At 40.3% G+C, this 17,546-nt stretch overlaps 1 long non-coding RNA gene across 1 annotated transcript; it reads left to right on the forward strand.

Annotated features, from left to right (window-relative positions):
* Positions 1-24: 24 nt before the first annotated feature.
* LOC125897039 (uncharacterized) lies at positions 25-15,926 on the forward strand. The gene is made up of 4 exons (XR_007450376.1): positions 25-79; positions 491-671; positions 14,763-14,857; positions 15,804-15,926. It is a non-coding gene; the product is annotated as an uncharacterized LOC125897039 (long non-coding RNA).
* The last annotated feature ends 1,620 nt before the right edge of the window (positions 15,927-17,546 follow it).

Genomic DNA, 17,546 nt, shown 5'->3' on the forward strand with positions numbered 1-17,546 from the left:
TTAAAGGTAGTCTCGCGGGATTTGGTGACGCTCGTTTACCAGTGGTATGCACAGGTTGGATGCTAAATTTAAGAAAATTGTAAGTATAATGAGTTTATTTCTGGCAAATTTGTTGATTTCACACGTTCTTCTAATTGTCCTGATACATATACACCCTCTAACTAAGTTACAGGAAACTTAATTTTAAGATTTGATAGTTTATTTAGGGGTGAAAGTACTTTGTGGAGGTCCTAAGATGGAGGGCACACAACAACAAAATGCCAAAAAAAAGTTTAGAGTTGTCTCCACGGGCCTTTTTCAGGAAGACACAGGTGTAAATAACAGAGGTGTAGCACCAAATTTAGGAGCCTCTGTGGGCCCCCCACATCTCTTCTCTTGGTCAATGTCTCTCTCACAGACCTTTTGAATTTTTTTTTACAGTCAGTTTGCCTTCGTTCCCTTTACGTTCTTTCCTTCTTCCTTTTTTGGAACCTCATTTTCCCTTTCTCAGGGAAAGACATGACAGTGTACACTGGTGGACCTGCAGCATAAACAGTCACTCACTGAGCTGCATTCAGAGACGAATCCTACTGCAACTGAGGACTAACCCAGAGCTTCCATCACATTCCCATCCCAGTTCATCAAATACCGCTGCTCTTAGTGGACCTACATGTCAAAATATAATGTGTGAGGTAGGTACTCCCCTGCATCAGTTTTGGATGTTCAGGGATGGCATGTCAGTTTACGCTTGTTACACGCATTGTGTCTTTCAAAATACATTCCTGTTTTCACAGGAAATTTGCAGTTTCTGCTCGTCAAATGCTTAGTCTGTGTCAAAATGTAGCTACAACACTTTGTTTTTAGGTTTACTTGCTCAAGTTTAGGCAACAAAACTGTTGCACACATCATGGCGTGGCTTACAATAACTGTGGTTACTGGCATGATGTAACCTCACGTGACATTCCTCATCAAAGGTGCCTCTGTGTGTCAGTGTCTGCCGCTGAGGTTCACTGACATAGCAGTGGTATTTGAAAAGTTGGAGTAAGAACAATATTGAGCCTCTGATGCTTTTATTTTTAATACAAAGTTCAGTCTTTCAACTGATCTGCGTTTAATTTAGTTGAGGCCCTAATTACATAGAAATAAAAAATTGCAAACACAACGAAGCTATCCAATCCAGGCTTTTCACGGACCCCCCTCTCATTGGTGCCCTGGGTAATCAGTCCCACATCCCTCCCCACTATGACACCCCTGGTTAAATATGAAACAATGGCTGAATTCCATTTAGCTGCTTTTATTTCAGGGTTCTACATGCTAGCTCACTGTCACACTCTCCAGGACTTTTGAATAGAACAGAGGCATCGTAGTGTCATTAATAACACCTGTGCTTTTCCTAGTATGATAGGCCAAAATGTCTGCTTTAAAAAGGTCTGTTAAAGATGCTCCTTAAAGATGGTAAAAATACATGCATTTATAAAATCCTACAAGTCAAACAAACACAAACAAAATGTTATGTACAAACTAAAACTGAATGGCACATAAAGCTTACACTTCCAAGTTTCCCATAGGACAAAATTTCTGGTGAAAATACTCTTCAGTTTATTCTGCATTATAAAATATTTTCCATTTTACACTAATCTTTGGCAATAAAACCATGAATTATACCAGAATTCAAGACTATGACAACCCCTAAAAATGCAAATCAGTTGGGAAGAGTACAAATGTTTATCATCTTTTAACTGAAATAACAAAAGGGTGAATTATGCATCATAAATTGCCTCCTGCTAAAGTCATGATAATGTACAAAAAATTAAAACAAGAAATACAGATCAGTGAGATGCACTATGTAGGCTATCTGGTGTCTCTACTTTGGCTTTGACTGGATATGTTTCTCTTTATATAAAGTTTTTAAATTAATTTATCTCTCTATACTGAGAAAGTTTCTTGTCATTGCAAGAAAAGATGGTAAAATAATTTGGTATGATGAGTAAAAACATAAATTATAACACAATCTCTAAAATAATCTTATTGGAAAGAAAGAAAAACATCTGAGAAACTGGGAAAATATGTATTTATATGTATATTTTTTTTTATTTCTTTGTCATGTTAGCCTATAGCAGCAATATGCTGTCATACAGTTTAAAAGTTTATAACACAAACTTTCACAGGATACAGTAACACCACAGCGGTGTTATATAGACTAAAGCAGACGGGTGTGTGTGGTAAACACTGCAGCCATAATCTGATAAAGCTGGTTAACAACAGTCACAAATCAGTGTCACAGTGTAGGAGGAAATCGACAGCTCCACTCCACTGAAATCAAGGCAATTAAAAATGTTTCTTTTAATACTGATGATATCAGTAAAGCATAAATAGTTAAACAAAAATGCTCTAATTTAGAACCAAGTGTAATCTTTATGCGTCATCTGTGCTTGCCTTAAAAAATATCTCCCGCACATTGAATCATAGAGATTACAAATGACTGAGATATCAAACTGTATATTGTGTACATTTGCTACTGTGAACCTGCATTTCAAGATTCATTAAGTTCACAAAATACCCTGCTTTTTCTGCCATTTTCTGACTACCATTCAGATACCTCCACTAAGTGCATTTCTGTTGTTACCGGGGGTTGTTCTGTAGTTGGGATCAGTGGTCGTAGCTGCTGTAACCTACTTTCACCTCTCCTCTCATTCATGTAAAAGACACACAGGTCATTCTCTATAATCCTGTAAGCCAGATAGCTTGTTCTATTGACATGTGACACAGAACGACATGTGTGGGAAAATAAGTGTAAGCTAAATAAAAGCAATATACTGTGTAAAAGTCAAGTTGAAAATGACATAATTATTTACCACAAACAAATGTAATTCAACAGAAGAGATACAGAGAAAAGTTTTTACACTGTCTCACATCAGCAGTAAACACAAAATGATCTACTACAGCATGAAAATATCAAGTATATTCTTGGAGCAAAATTGTTAAATTTTGTTTTTCAGAGGATTTTGCGATGCCACCCCGACAATCGGATTTGTCCGCCATTTTGTCGTCACAGAAACTATGACGCTTCAAAAAATGAGTGGACACAAAATGGCCGCAGACTTACGCTGTGTTCGTCAGTAAGAGTTTCACACTCTCGTTGTGGTCCACTGTAAGTTGGTCAACAGTCCTGCTCCAGGTGCACCATGAAAGACCAAGAGCTGGCTGCCCACCCCCCTGACACACAGTTGTACAGGAGAAAAGACCTCCGGCTTTTACTTCCTCTGTCCATTTGCTTCTAAGCGTGCTGTCCATGCTCTCTTCAGGCATCACGAACTGCAATTCAAGCATCAGTGCAGAGAAGTAGAATTTGATCGATAATCATGGATAAACTCAAGGTTCAGGAGAAGTATGTGATGCAGAAGTTCATTCATTCAACTCACGCTTCGCTCTGGGTCTCTTTAACCCGTCTAGATGGGCCGACCACTTTAAAGACCAATCAGGTCTGTCTGGATTTGCACATTCGTCCACTCGTAAACCTTTTCCCCCCAGCTTTTTATTTTTTGCACTGTGAAATATACATCTGAACAATCTTGTGAGTCTCTGGTTGGATTTAAATAGCCTTACATGCTTCAGTCTCTTGGATACAGTGAACCTGATTGGCCGAGAGTGCATGCTGGGCATGCCCAATCACAGGGCATCACCATGGAGCTTACCAGCCAATGGGAGGAGGAAGATGGTCTCTGTGATTTCATTGTCACTAAGGGAGGGGGAAACATACTGCCAGGACAGTTGGCACTAACATGCTAAGCAGTGGACTCTATTATAGTCAGAGTGTATATGTCTGAGATAACCTGTGGAGCCATGGACATTGACAAGAGGAGAAAAGCACAAAGGCGGGTCTGAAGATGAAGCTCCTCTCACCAGGAGCTGCACAGTCCCAAGCACACGGGCTCATAGTACACTCACGTCACTGTTGTCGGTGCTGCTCACGTCACAGGAATGAATGGGTTGATTTGTAAGAGCCATCGTCCTGCTTGAAGGTGGTGTGTCTCCTTGGCAACCAGCTCCATCTCTGGCCAGAAGCTGACAGAGAGCACTCGAATCACAGGACAGGGGCTTCTTTACTGTCCCTGGATCGCCTTTCAGTCCTGGTTTGACCCCTGAAGTGTGCTATCTCCTCTTCGCTCCATCTGTCCTCCTGTATTCCTGTTTTCCTTTGACCTGTTTTTTACCTTAGCGTTACGTTTTTTTATCCTTAAAAAACTCCGCTCTATGTTAATCTGTTAATAGAGATGCTGTTGTTGGTCATTTCCATCATCTGTTATTCTGCCCATTATTATCTTGATTAGTCGATTCATTGTTAAAATCCAGAGATATTCATTCAAAGTACTACTAATTACACGTTATAATTAGCAGTTATTTGTTGCATGTCCTCCATTACATACTTCATTTGAATATATTTCAATAACTTACTTACCCTGATGTTTAATTTAAGACGGTGGTTTTCAACCTTTTTCTATAACGGCACCTTTCTATCATTAAGTGAACTGACAACCCCTGACTAAGTGAAATGTTTCATAGATATTTCTTGATATATTCAATACATAAAAATAACATTACAGAGCAACTGCTAAACTGTACACTTAACCCAAATAGTGAACGCAATAACTGCAGTAAATTTGTGTTAAATGAGAGATTTAGATTATTATCTGTGAATATTGCATTAGAGATCAGAGATTTTCTGATATTTTTACAATATTTTTTATACCATTCTCCCTAGTATGTATTTTTTTTTATTTGTTAACAATCATCCATACTTAATGTGCTTCTTTCTTGTTTTTGTTTTTTTGTTTTGTTTTTTTTACCAATTCACTGTTTTCTTCTCTCTGAGGCTTGGCCATTGTTCTGTTAGTTGTTTGGTTGTTTAACTGCGCAGTTTCCTGTTGCAGGACGAGGCTGTTTGAGTGAAGGCTCTGTTATTATAACTCAGGGGTCTCATTTGTGTGAAGGATCCATACTAAAAATGTACATATGGACAAAAGCCAAAATGGTGTGCACCAAAAATATTTGACAATTTGCATAATCAGGCTTCCACCTCATAATCTGTGTCGCCAATTTCCCATCTCCAAAATGTTTGTAAGCATGGGTCAAAGTTTCTCCCGTCAGCTCTGTTTTCATAGATCACAACTTTTCTGTGGACACAAAGAAATCTTAATATAAAGTCCACTTATTGGATTTTTCAAGATCTCCCTGAGAACGCACATATATTCTAGCCTTTGAAAAGTTACTTTTCAATATGGTGAGTTTTCCCTTTGATATTAGCAATTTCTTTTGAATTTAAATGCTTACTTCCAGTTTTATCCACTCATAAGACTGTAACACACCTGATGGGTCAGAGGTTCTTGAGTCTTACTCCAGATCTTGTCTTATCTCTCTCTTTCTCAGCATGTAGCCTTGTTATAACTCTTTAGTCAGCCTTTCCAGCGGTGATGTAAGTAACCGCCAGATCAGATTTTTAATGAGCCAGCAGGTTGATGTCAGAACATGACAGAAAATAGTGCAAGTTGTTCAGCAGCTGGCTCATTTCTGACGTGTGCTCTGACACGAAAAATCGAACTCCTAACTTTTCAGCACTGTTAGTTGTGCAAGATTACAGATTCAGTTTTGTGCTTAGTCAGAAAGTCTGAGCTGAATTAGGTTTCTTCAGGGGAAGTTAGTAATAAGGGGAGCTGTCTCATACAGGAAGGACAGGGCAGAACAGTGTGTATTTTGCATATTTTGTAGAGATGAAAAGATGCTTCACTAACTTTTCTTACTTCACAACAAGCATTTTTTTTTACTTAATCAGTGCTGGCTGTCAGTTTTATTTGAGAGGGAAAGGCAAAAAGAAATTAATTAGTCTTGTACAATCGATACATTTGATCCATGCAGACTTTAACCTTGACAGTTTTTTTTTTACTTGTGCTGTCCACATTGATGTCATGAGATTACAGTGTCTTAGTTTCCACACTGTTCAGTCAGACGCAGACGTGTGCAGAAAGGCTGTAGTCTCCTGCTGTCTATTAGGACCAAGAGTGAACTGACACGGTGCACAGGCAATAAAGCAGACATGCTGGGCAGACAGTCGCCGTGTTATCGCTCACGCACACCCTGATGTTACGCACAGATGAGCTTTTTAAGAGCCTTGTTCAGGCATAAACAAGAGTCACATACACTTGAACATATGGGCATGCAGGCGTACAGCACAGCACAGCATGAGACCTATAGTTATAGACATATAGTTATAATTCTAGTAGCTTAACAGGGGGTTATGTGACTATTATTCTTATTAATTACCTTCAGACAGAGCCAGGCCAACAGTTTCAACAACCCAATCGTTATCTTGTAGTGGATATGTTGATACTTTACATTTCAAGAACACTGTGGTTAACGTGTGGTTAGGTTTAGGCACAAAAACCACTTAGTTATGGTTAGAAAAAGATCATGTTTAAGCTTAAAATACACTGTTTTAGGTGCACAGTCCCCGCTGGAGAAGTAGCAACATCTTGCTGCATTTTGTTGCACTCCTAGGTGGAAAAACTCTCTGCAAAACACCCAGATTTGGTGACTAAAAGACTGCTGGAAAAACAGTGACAGATTGCTTCTAGGGCTGTATTCAGCAATAGAAAATATTGGTTTACTGACATTTTCCCTACTCTTCAACCGATCAATTGGTCTATGGGAGCAAAGATTTGCATGTTATCTCTAGATAAGCTCAATAAGCCACAGTGCACTGAGTGCACTCTACCCGGTAGTGTTGTGTGTCCACCAAAGAGTGTATTTTCCCTGTCGCAGAGCTCAACATTAACACTTGTCCAGAGCAAGTAAACTCTGTGTTCATGCAAGTGGAATGCTACAAGTGAAGGTAAATGTGATCTCCAATGTAATATTATTTTAAAATAAACTGCACACTCTAACACTTTTTCACTTGAGCTGCACACACAAGTCCATGTCACCACTAAAAGTTGAACAGGACTGGGGCGTCGGTGGCTTAGTGGATAGAGCAGGCGCCCCATGTACAAGGCTGTTGCCGCAGCGGCCTGGGTTCGACTCCAGCCCTTGGCCCTTTGCTGCATGTCATTCCCTCTCTCTCTCTCCCCCTTTTACACTCAGCTTTCCTATCGATTAAAGGCAAAAATGCCCAAAAAATATCTTAAAAAAAGAAGGAAAATAAAAAAAAGTTGAACGGGACTGATGAGAAAATCTTGCTTCGGTGTCCCGCCGTTCACCTCAGGATGTGGAAGTAGGCTCATATATTATGTCACTTTAGAAACATCAGTGTGATATAAAACATGCAAATATAACACATTCATGGTTTGTAGAAATGCTCAACATTTTCCTCTGGTGCCTGGGCTGGTTTCACCCTGTTTCCTGTAATGCCAAGCTAAGCTAACTGACTCATATTGATTCTACTGATAGGAGAATGGTGTCTGTCTTTAACTCTTGGTAAAAAAGCAAGTAAGCACATTTCCCAACATGTTGAACTGTTTCTTTTAAGATAATTCATTAAAACCCTCTTTGTGAGGAGTAACATTTCATACAGGCTCGGAGAGGAACTGGTTTTTGTTTCCCCCAGAGATTGCCATCACCCTGACAGATCCCACTGAAGCATGTCCGTCTCATTTTGTATGCTAATCGAAATGCAGGCGACTCAGCCCTATCTTGATGAGGCTTATGTATGTTTCTATGAATAGATATGCGGGTGTGGGTGCTGACCTGTCTTTGTGTTTCACTGTGTTCCTCCCCTGCGTCTGTGTTCGCAGCACTTTTCCACCAAGGCCATCAGACCACACATAAACATCCTCAAACACGCATATCCATCGACTCTCTCCGACGTGGCGGGCCTCTTTTTTTTTGTTATTAATCTCTTTGTGAAGCATAACAGATTCTGCAATGCTAATGCAGAGTGTGTTCTGTCTTGCTGCAGACATTTGCTCCCTCCTCATGTTAAAAAAAAGTGAGCATCAAGGTCTGTGTTCGGCACTCGCACAATAGGCTTCTCTCAACAAGCACACACGGGGGCTGGTGAAGGCCATCAGTGCTCGCCTCGCTCTTTTACAGATCCTGTTCTTTTTCAGGCTTCAGTGTGTTTATCAGGGTCACACTTGTGTAAGTGTGAATGACAATAACTAACCTTCTCCTTTTGACTTGAATTTCATTTGCTCATTTGTGTTACACAACCAATGGTGCAATCACGCTGTTTTATCAGGAGCAGAGAAAATAAGAAGTGGTGTGCGTAAGCTTTCATAATCTTACCTAATATTGTTTTATCACCTTGATACTTAAGTAGTTTTCCTATTTAATGAGAAATTCTTATAGATAGCTCAGGAGAGGCCTCTGTGAAATCAGTGGAGTCTGTAGGACACTAAACAATAAAGAAGTATAGCAAATTTCAACAAAACACAAGGGTTACTTTTTGTAGATGTACTGATCGAAGGCTGTTTTGGTTTGAAGCTGCTGTTTTTCTCTTGAAAGACTTAAACAACAGCTGTGTTTGCTGCACAGTTGCCCTTGATTCACCTGGATTACTATGAATCTTCATACACAAGCCATTTGTTTTATCTTTTGGGCATCTCTTAAAAACTCTTGATTTTTTTGTAAGAAAAAAAAGCACAGTTGTTAAAAGGGACTGGAATTTGGAGACTTAATTTTAAGAGCAACATAAACCCTGTTTCCACCGAGCAGTACAACACGGTTCGGTACGCATTTTTTCCGTTTCCACTGTGAAAAGTTGTGGATGGTACCAATGGAAATGATCCATGCAGTCCCCATTTTTGGTCCCCCCTCTGTTGGGGTACCTAGCACACAGATCTGGTACTAAAAGGTGGAGCTGTGAACACTGCAGTCCGTTGATTGGTCAGTAGTAGATGGTCACTCTGCTCAGGGCTGAGTTGTGGCTGGTTTTGTAACTGTTCATACATAAAAAGAGAATATGTTTTGCCGAGTCTTGCAGCAGCTTTAGTGTGAGGAAAAAAACCTCAATTTACTGGGCCGACTGGCGGCAATTTTTAAGGTGGAACGTTAACTTGTAATGTTACTCAATGTATGATGTGACCACGTGAATCCATCAGCATACCTCAAATTTCAGTGTGACAACTTGGACCATTACTTTAGTCTTTATTGTCTCTCTTGGATGATGACACAGACTTTTAGTAAGGAGTGGATCTTCAAGCGTTTGAAAATATTTCGACCGGATTATGTGAACTGCGTATATTCTAATCCTCATTTGGAGAAAAAAAAAAGCGTCACAGAGCGTCGTTCCTGTGGGCTGTGGCGAGCTGAGCTTGCCTTAGCAGGACTAAATGCACAAACCCGCTATTTTTAAATATCCAATCGAGACAGACTCTCACTGCAGCCTTTTCTATTTTCTCTGAAAATATTGGCATGCAGCCTTGTTCTGTGGATGATAAATGAGACACAGACTTCCCTCTGTGTCACTGGAGATCAGGAAATAAAGTGAGTACTGGAAGGAGCAGTGAGTGACAACAACCTCACCCTTATTTTAGGGTACTGTTTGTGGTGGAAACGCTAAACGGACCTAGGATCTAGGTACCATGTCTGAAGGGTTACTTTTGGCTCCAAAGGTACCATACCGAACGTGTTTGCTGGAAATGGGGCTAAACTTTTACTTGCTGTTTACACTTGATATATAATCATCTTGGGTGATTGGATCACAAGTGGACAGTAGGGGTGTAACGGTACACAAAAATCTCGGTTCGGTACGTACCTCGGTACGCAAGTCACAGTTCGTTTTTTTTCGGTACAGTAATGAAAAAAATAGACAACTATTAAATATTGGTAACCTTATTAAAACATACCACCACAGCAGTTAACTCTTTTTACACAATTTTTGAATGAAGCAAATTTATATAAAATCCTGCTTTTTCACATTGTTTGTTTGAATGAAAATAGAAATATAAAAGTTAAAAATAAAAAATAAAATCCTGCTGTTTTTTTTAACACATTTTTTGAATGAAAAATATAAATATACATTTATGCTTTAACAGTTTTACTCAATTAAAATAAAAAGTATAGTGCAGCTGGTCAGCTTTAAAGCCTGCTCAGATTCAGTTTTACTAGGAACTTACTTAGCTTTCCCACTTTGTTAAAGTGCAGTAAACAAAACATGCTTATATCTAAAGTGCAGCTTAAACAATTTTACTCAACTCCAGTGGCATTGGTTATTTCTTTAGCACGATGGTCAGGGAAACGCTCTTTCTTTTTAAACGACGACATCGTAGTTTGCACCAGATTGCTTTTTCTAGTCGTGCCGGTTAACGTTCAAACTCGGGTGGTGTTGCTTTAGATGCGTTAGCATGTTAGACGTGTTTCCAAGTACATACCCGACCGCTGGTCTGCAGTGTCGGCACACTGCTTTTGTCTTGTCCACTTGTTTATTTCCATCCGCGTATTTTATCCTGAAACCAAAGTGTTCCCAAACGGAGGACTTAAGGTTTGCGGGTGGGTCTTCTGGTTCATCAGGCTCACTTGCCATGTTGTCAAAATGCGAGAATGCGCTGCACAAAGTGAAAGCGGAGATTTACGGTCGGACTCGGTCCGTCACTCAATTATGTCCGTTGGGGAACTAGATATTTTAAATGGTTCGGCTTGCAAAAACGGAATTAAAATAAAACAAAATAAAATAAAATAATATCCTGCGCCCAATAATTCGGTACAGGGTCGTGCCGAACCGAAAGTTGCGTACCGAACGGTTTGACACTAATACGTGTACTGTTACGGCCCTAGTGGACAGCACTAAGTACGGGTGTGAATGCACAACAAAACACTGTAGTGTGGACACAAGGCATAATTGTAGCAATAGTTAGCCATTTTTAACTGAAAACTTATTAGTGTGGATGTAACCTTAGGGCCGTCCACTGATCTCCCAAGATGCATGTTACCTAATACCAGGTGTAAACAGGCTCTTAAATAAACAAGAGAAGTAACTGTTGCGGTTGCACAATGCCTTCGAAATTGGCCTCAGCTGCACCGTGCACACTCGGTTGTTGTAACTGGGATCTTGGAATGTAGTGGAAAAATATCAGGTACATAGGTGCGCTCAAGCCTGGGGGCAGCAGAGAGAGAAATGCCAATATAGAGTTGTCTTTCAAAGTGTACTGTTGCACGCTGACAGGAGGGTGTCACATCGTTTCCCTGCTTATCACATGGGAAAACATCCCCCCTGACCCCTGTTGAACTTGCAGACATGCAGAAAGGCTGAGCCCAGTGGAACACAAAAAAGGACAAAATACAGGACACAGTTGGTCACACTGAGCATTCCCATGTAAACCACATGTGTCGAGCCCGAACCACATTTTTTAACATCCAGTAAACACTGTCAACAAATTCTAAAATGGTCAGATCATCTAACAGACACAAACACTAACCTCATGTGCACCAGGACGACCATCTGTCTCTAACAGGACATTCTGCAGAGCATTTAATGGAGCTCTATAGTAACCTGCACTAAATTAACTGCCACACACACTCCGTATCACAATCATCGGTGAGGTCTTCTCGTCCTGCTGTCACCCTTCCCCCAAGAACGGATCTCCTTTGTTCCTCCGTGAGGATCATCCATCCCTCTTGGGTGATATTTGCCAGTGAGTGACCACCACACGGTCATAACTGGTCTTCTCCTAGCATTAAAATAAAAACCCCTTTCTTTCTCTCCCTTTGTTTCCTCCTGCTGTTTTTCTCTCTTTCCTAAATCCTGTCATGATCTCCCCGTGATTAATGGTGATGGACTTTTCCCTGTCTGGACTTGGTTGGCTCTTGCACACACATGCACACACAAACAAACAAAAACACAACCTCAGAATCAAACATTTAATCAGTTAACAGTTTGTTAAGATCTCCTAATGAAAGACAACATGCATTCATAAATCTAAATACTCACAGAAACAACAAAGCATGGAGGTGGCACTGATCATCATGTGTGCAGGTCTGCATGTTTTGCTCTCATGCGAGGGGCTCCGCAGTCCTAATAAACAAAGTCAGAGACCGAAGCCACAAGTTTTCACTGTACATGGACTCATGCACACACAAACACATAAACACACAGATGTACACGTCAAAGCCAGAACATGCATTCATAAACACATATGTAACACAGATGAGAAAGAGGCCTTAAAGAGCAGGGCGGGGAAATTATTCACTGTCACATAAGCATAACACACACACAAACCCATGTGTGCATGCTGTCACACACATGATGAGGACAATGAGACATATGGATGCAATACTTACTTTAAAAGAGACACACGATGCAACATTAAAGTCATTAGAGGTAATTTTTCCGCATTTGACCAGACTGATTAAAGCCAGGCAGCGCCTGGTCTGTAAAGTGGTCAGTGGTTACCTAGCTTTAGCATTGTTGCTGCACATTCCTGCTCATGTGAGAGCTTCTTTTGATTTTGGAAACATTTGGTAAATATACTAATGATAAATTAGAATCTTCTGTGTCAGATTTACGTTTGATTGGACACTGACTTCACCTGATTAGATCATTCTTCACGGTAGATTAGCTCCTCTTTGTCTCGCCAGCCAATACACCATCACCACTATTACTTAATGTGTGGAGAAAACGGGACGGACAGACAGAGGGAGGGAGGGAACGATGGAGAAAGGGAGTAATGAAGCTATGTATGTGCTTTCCCTGGTGGTTTTAATGGTAAGTGCAGGCCATAATTCACTCCAACGCACACGCACACTGGTACAAATGAATGCACGCTCATATGCGCGTGTGCACGTGCGCGCGCGCACACACACACACACACACACACACACACACCCAGACTCACACACACACACACACACACACAAGCCCAAAGCAATACTTCTGACTCTCTCTTTGTGTCTTTGTGTGTGTCCTACTCTCCATTTAGGCCAGTGCAGAGAAGATATATGGATGTGTGAAACACAATGACCTTGACTCTGTGTGTGTGTGTGTGTGTGTGTGTGTGTGTGATGGGGGTGGGTGAGGGTCTACACTGAATGTGCACCAATACACCATCTCTGAATCGTTTTAATAGTGTACCAGCTCATCAGTTTTCAAAATAAATCAACAATAACATCCAAACATTAAATTGTGTTAATGTGTTATTTTGTTTAAGTGTTACTGTTTTTTTAAAGTAACTTGTCATAACAATGTCTGAGGGCGAGGTTAAATACACAATGAAACATTCAGTGAAGCTTAACTTGCTTTATTTCCAAGAAAAAAAGGTGTGCATGGCCAGATTAACCTGTTTGAGATCCCTGGGGCAAAGTTTGTCATTACGCACCTGTCATGGCCAAGTTCTTATTTTGACACAGAGACCTCCTTTATCTCAGGGCCATATGATTACATAATCATGCAAGACCGGCCCTTAATGTGTGCTGGATTCTGCTGGAACATGATCCAGGACCTCCCAGATCAGGACTGGCACCTATTTGGCCCAACAATTTCCTTCAGCAATAATTTGCTATAATAATTTGTCCTGACATTCTTTTATTTCCTATTGAATTTCCTTGTAAATCACTTGTCTTGGTTGCATTTTAAACTTGGTTTTTATGTTTTTTTTTCCCCCCCTTTTTTTGTAGAGAGAGAGACATCAGTCATTTAGGCCACACAGTGATGCTTGAAGCATGCTTTTGAACACCGCGATTTGAATTAGGATAACTTCAACAACAAGAACAAAAATGGTAAAAGACATTTTAAAAAAAGACATTTCAAATTTGCTGAAGTTCTTAAAAGAGTAGGTCAGTCTTGCCTAGAAAGGTCCCATCATCGTGGGAATGATATGTGTATGTAACATTATCCTGTAGATATCGGCGTACTGTGTTTGCTAGACTTCACTGTCACAAGAACAATATTCTTTATATGTGTGCTGCACATAGCGTTGTTTTTTTTATGTCATTCTTGTGTTGTCTGTGGACTCCAGGACTGTTTCCGATTGACTCACCTTGTGTGTACGTTAAATGTCTTTAGCAAATTGCTAGTGGTGGATTCAAACAAGACATTGCAGTTGACAGAAATGTGGCAGCTTTCACTGGGGTCATTTAGTTTTTCTAAAATTAAAAATGAGATCATTTGGAAGAACATTGCCAAAATATCAAGATAACAACCAGTCCTCATATTATGCGTCTAACACCTGTGGCTCCAGAGTCACACGTGGCACTTTAGCCTCTTGGCTTTGACAGAAATTATATGAAAATAAATAGCTGTTATTTTCATTTTCATGTACTGTTGTAGGCTCTAAAGTGACACATTACATTCTTCAACTGTAAAAATGCGTAGCTTATGTACTGATTTAAAAAAGTCTTACATTTTATCAACTAAAATGTGGTCATCCATCAGTGGCGTGGCACCTTCTCCTCTAAAAAATATCACTAGCGATGGCTACAGTAGTGGCTACGGTAGCTGTGGATTCCAAATCCAAAAAGAGAAAAGTCGCTGAGGAGAATAGAGAATTTAGTAGTGCATGGACAAATTAGTATGCTTTCATTGGCAATGCTGCAAAGTTAAAGTAGCAAATAATCAAAAATGGCCCACTGCAGAGTAGCCACCTTGTGCTAAAACATATTAATGAATGCTCATACAGATGTGTTAGTAATGTTGATTGGCTGAATTCAACTTGGCTAAAAATGTCTCTTGTCATAGTAGAGGTTGCGGACCCCTGGACTAATACATGAAGCTGTGCCCAGCACCTTATGAGGTTCAACTCAATTAAAACAGCTCTGTCTATATATAATATTTTCCATATATTCTTCTCTCTGTGTAGGCTTGCAGAAAGTCATGAAGCTCTCGAGGATCTTCCTAAGGAGGACACCATTTCTGGCACTGCAGTCGATGGAGGCTAACCAACGAGGAAGAGAAGTAAGGTGTTAAATGTCCGCCACACAAACACTCACTGAAACAACATGGGTTGGTTATTAATCCAGAGTAATGAACTCTGAAAGATAACACATTCCCATGTTGGTCAGCTGATGTTCACATGACACGTTTCTCATTGTCTTCATCTTCAGCTGTTCCATGAAGTGACTTTTCACCATAAAGAGGCAGCGTGGTAGAGTACTGTATGTTGCGCTATATGACCCAGCGCACACGCATGTAATAAAGTCACATGCATCCACATGCTACGGTGCGAGGTAATGCTCTCAATCCAGAGGGTGGTGGGGGATGGGAACACGATGGGGGTTAGTGGGCTTATATGGCAACAGGATTGAGAGCAAGCCGAGCACGATGCCCCCTCACATGGGGAAAAAACACAGCCTAGGTGTGTGTGTGTGTGTGTGAGAGAGAGAGATGAACTCTACATCTACTGGCTTTATATAAAGGAGGTGGAGAGGAAGGTTTGACAGGCAGCTTTTCTGTTTCCTGCATGATTATTCCACATCATCTCCCTCCCTGCACTCAGCCCAGCATCATCCTCTCTCCTTCTCTGTGTGGGGCTGTTATTGAGGAAAAGTGTGGTTGACAGTGGAGATATAAGAGAGAGGAAAAAAACACGAGAATAATATAGGGAAAAGGTGTGAAAGTGAATGAAGGGAAGGTGAGAAAAAAAGAGCAGGAGGGGGGAGCAGACACAGAGGAAATGACTGCAAGGGAAAAGAGATTGTAATCAGATTTTATCGTGTCGTGTAGTACTACTCGCTTTCATTTTGCATTTGGTTATATTACTGAATAAATCAGCAGATACAATAAAACAAAATATGTTTATTATATCAAGATTACATCACACGCTCCCCTCACAAGTCCAAAACAAATCAATGTGACAAATGAAAAGCATCAATCAACACAATGATTTCCCCTCTTCTAACAGTTCACTCTGCTCTGCTGGTGCGTGAGGTTATCCAGTTCAATCCCATCAATGGTCAAAGCCCCCCCATCGACTGAGACGGAAAGGATGAAATCATTTGGAATCCATGGCGATGCTTCACCAAGGTAGATAACAAGAAAGAGCGGCAACATCCACCAGCCTCTACTGCTGCTTTTTTTGTTTTTGAATTCTAAACATCTCATCCTCTTTTCTTTTTCCATCCACTCCGAGTTTCATTCACACTTATTTTCTCCAAACACCTCAGTGGAGTGAAAGGATTTTTTCCCTTCATCTTCATATATTAGTGTGAGAAAGAGAGTGGGAAACTACAGATAGATCAGCGAGTGATTCAACAAAACAATATAAAGAAAGGATTAAATAGGAGGAGAGTGGAGTATTGTATTACAACGGAGATGTCATCCACTTACACAGGCGTGAAAAATCATCTCTGTATGTGATGTTATATCCCATAATGAGACATTAAAGAACACCTGCACTTAAATTACTCTTTCCTTTACGAAACTACTGTATGAAAGTCAAACTGACTGTGGAAACACATGTCCGTCATTCTGAGACTTTCACCTGCTGAGGGGGAAAAAACGGTTTCATTTATATTCTCACAGCGCTCTACTGGGGTGCCGTTTACTGCAACATGTGGCTATTTAAAATAATTTTGAATAAATGCCAGACAGTTTCAAGTTCTTCTTAGTGAACATCAACAAAGCAATCACGTTTACTAGCTGCAGTATATTAACATTGTTAATTCTTATTTCTGTCCATTTTATACCTGTGATAATTCTCTGTTCACCATGTAACAGCTGAAACAATAGAACAGCAACAAATTTCATATTTAAGAATTATTTTATGGCTCTGAAAACACCCAGCTGCTTATTAGTTTTGAATTATCTTTTTTTCCCCCCTGGAACGTAAAGACCAAAAGAGATCAATTTAAAGTCTTAAACAAAATCCCATTATCTCCTGAGGTTACTTTTTGATTATACAGCATGTTTAATCATACAGTATATTTTTAAATCAAGGTTTTTTTTAATCTAATTGCTTTAACACTCAACTCACCAGAGCTTATGTTTTCAAAAGACAAATGCAAAAGTATGTCAGATTTTGAGCGTGAAAGTTGACACTTTACCTTGGAAATAGTGGTTTCCCCAAGTCCACTAGCTGCTGCTAACCCATCAGCTTTTAGCCACGTCTTATGGTCTCCATTAGGCTGTACCCAACATGGATTTGGCTGTTCAATATGAATATTAGACTGTTGGTTCCTTTTTTTCTTCCAACAGCATTCCGCAGGATGTTCAGGGTGACAGCCACTTTCTGGTACTATGGGAAACAAGTCAAGTTAGCCCTCTGAGCTTACAATGCTAATGACAACATGTTTTGCTGACATTAGATATCAAAAGCCAGAGACTATACCATATTAAGTTGCTGTAAACTGTAAATCCACCACTTCTAAGCAGAAAGCATAAGATAACTTTATCTCAGAGCCTGACCGAGCAAAGCCTTTTGTCCTCCAGGCAAATGCCTCTGTTTTAAGGGCCATGGTTGTGCGTCTGCCTCCCTTGTTGGTGCAGTGTATCCTGCATTGTTTCGCCTTGTCAGCCACCATTGTTTTTTTTGTTTTTTTGGTGAAGCCCTTCTGTGAGTGAAATCACTCTGATTGGCAGTTCAGCTCAGCGCACAAGAAGAGAAATGAGGAAAGTAAACAAAGACCCGAAGTCAAGAGGGAGTGAG

The sequence above is a fragment of the Epinephelus fuscoguttatus genome, linkage group LG11 (genome assembly GCF_011397635.1).
Source record: "Epinephelus fuscoguttatus linkage group LG11, E.fuscoguttatus.final_Chr_v1".
NCBI lineage: Eukaryota > Metazoa > Chordata > Actinopteri > Perciformes > Serranidae > Epinephelus > Epinephelus fuscoguttatus.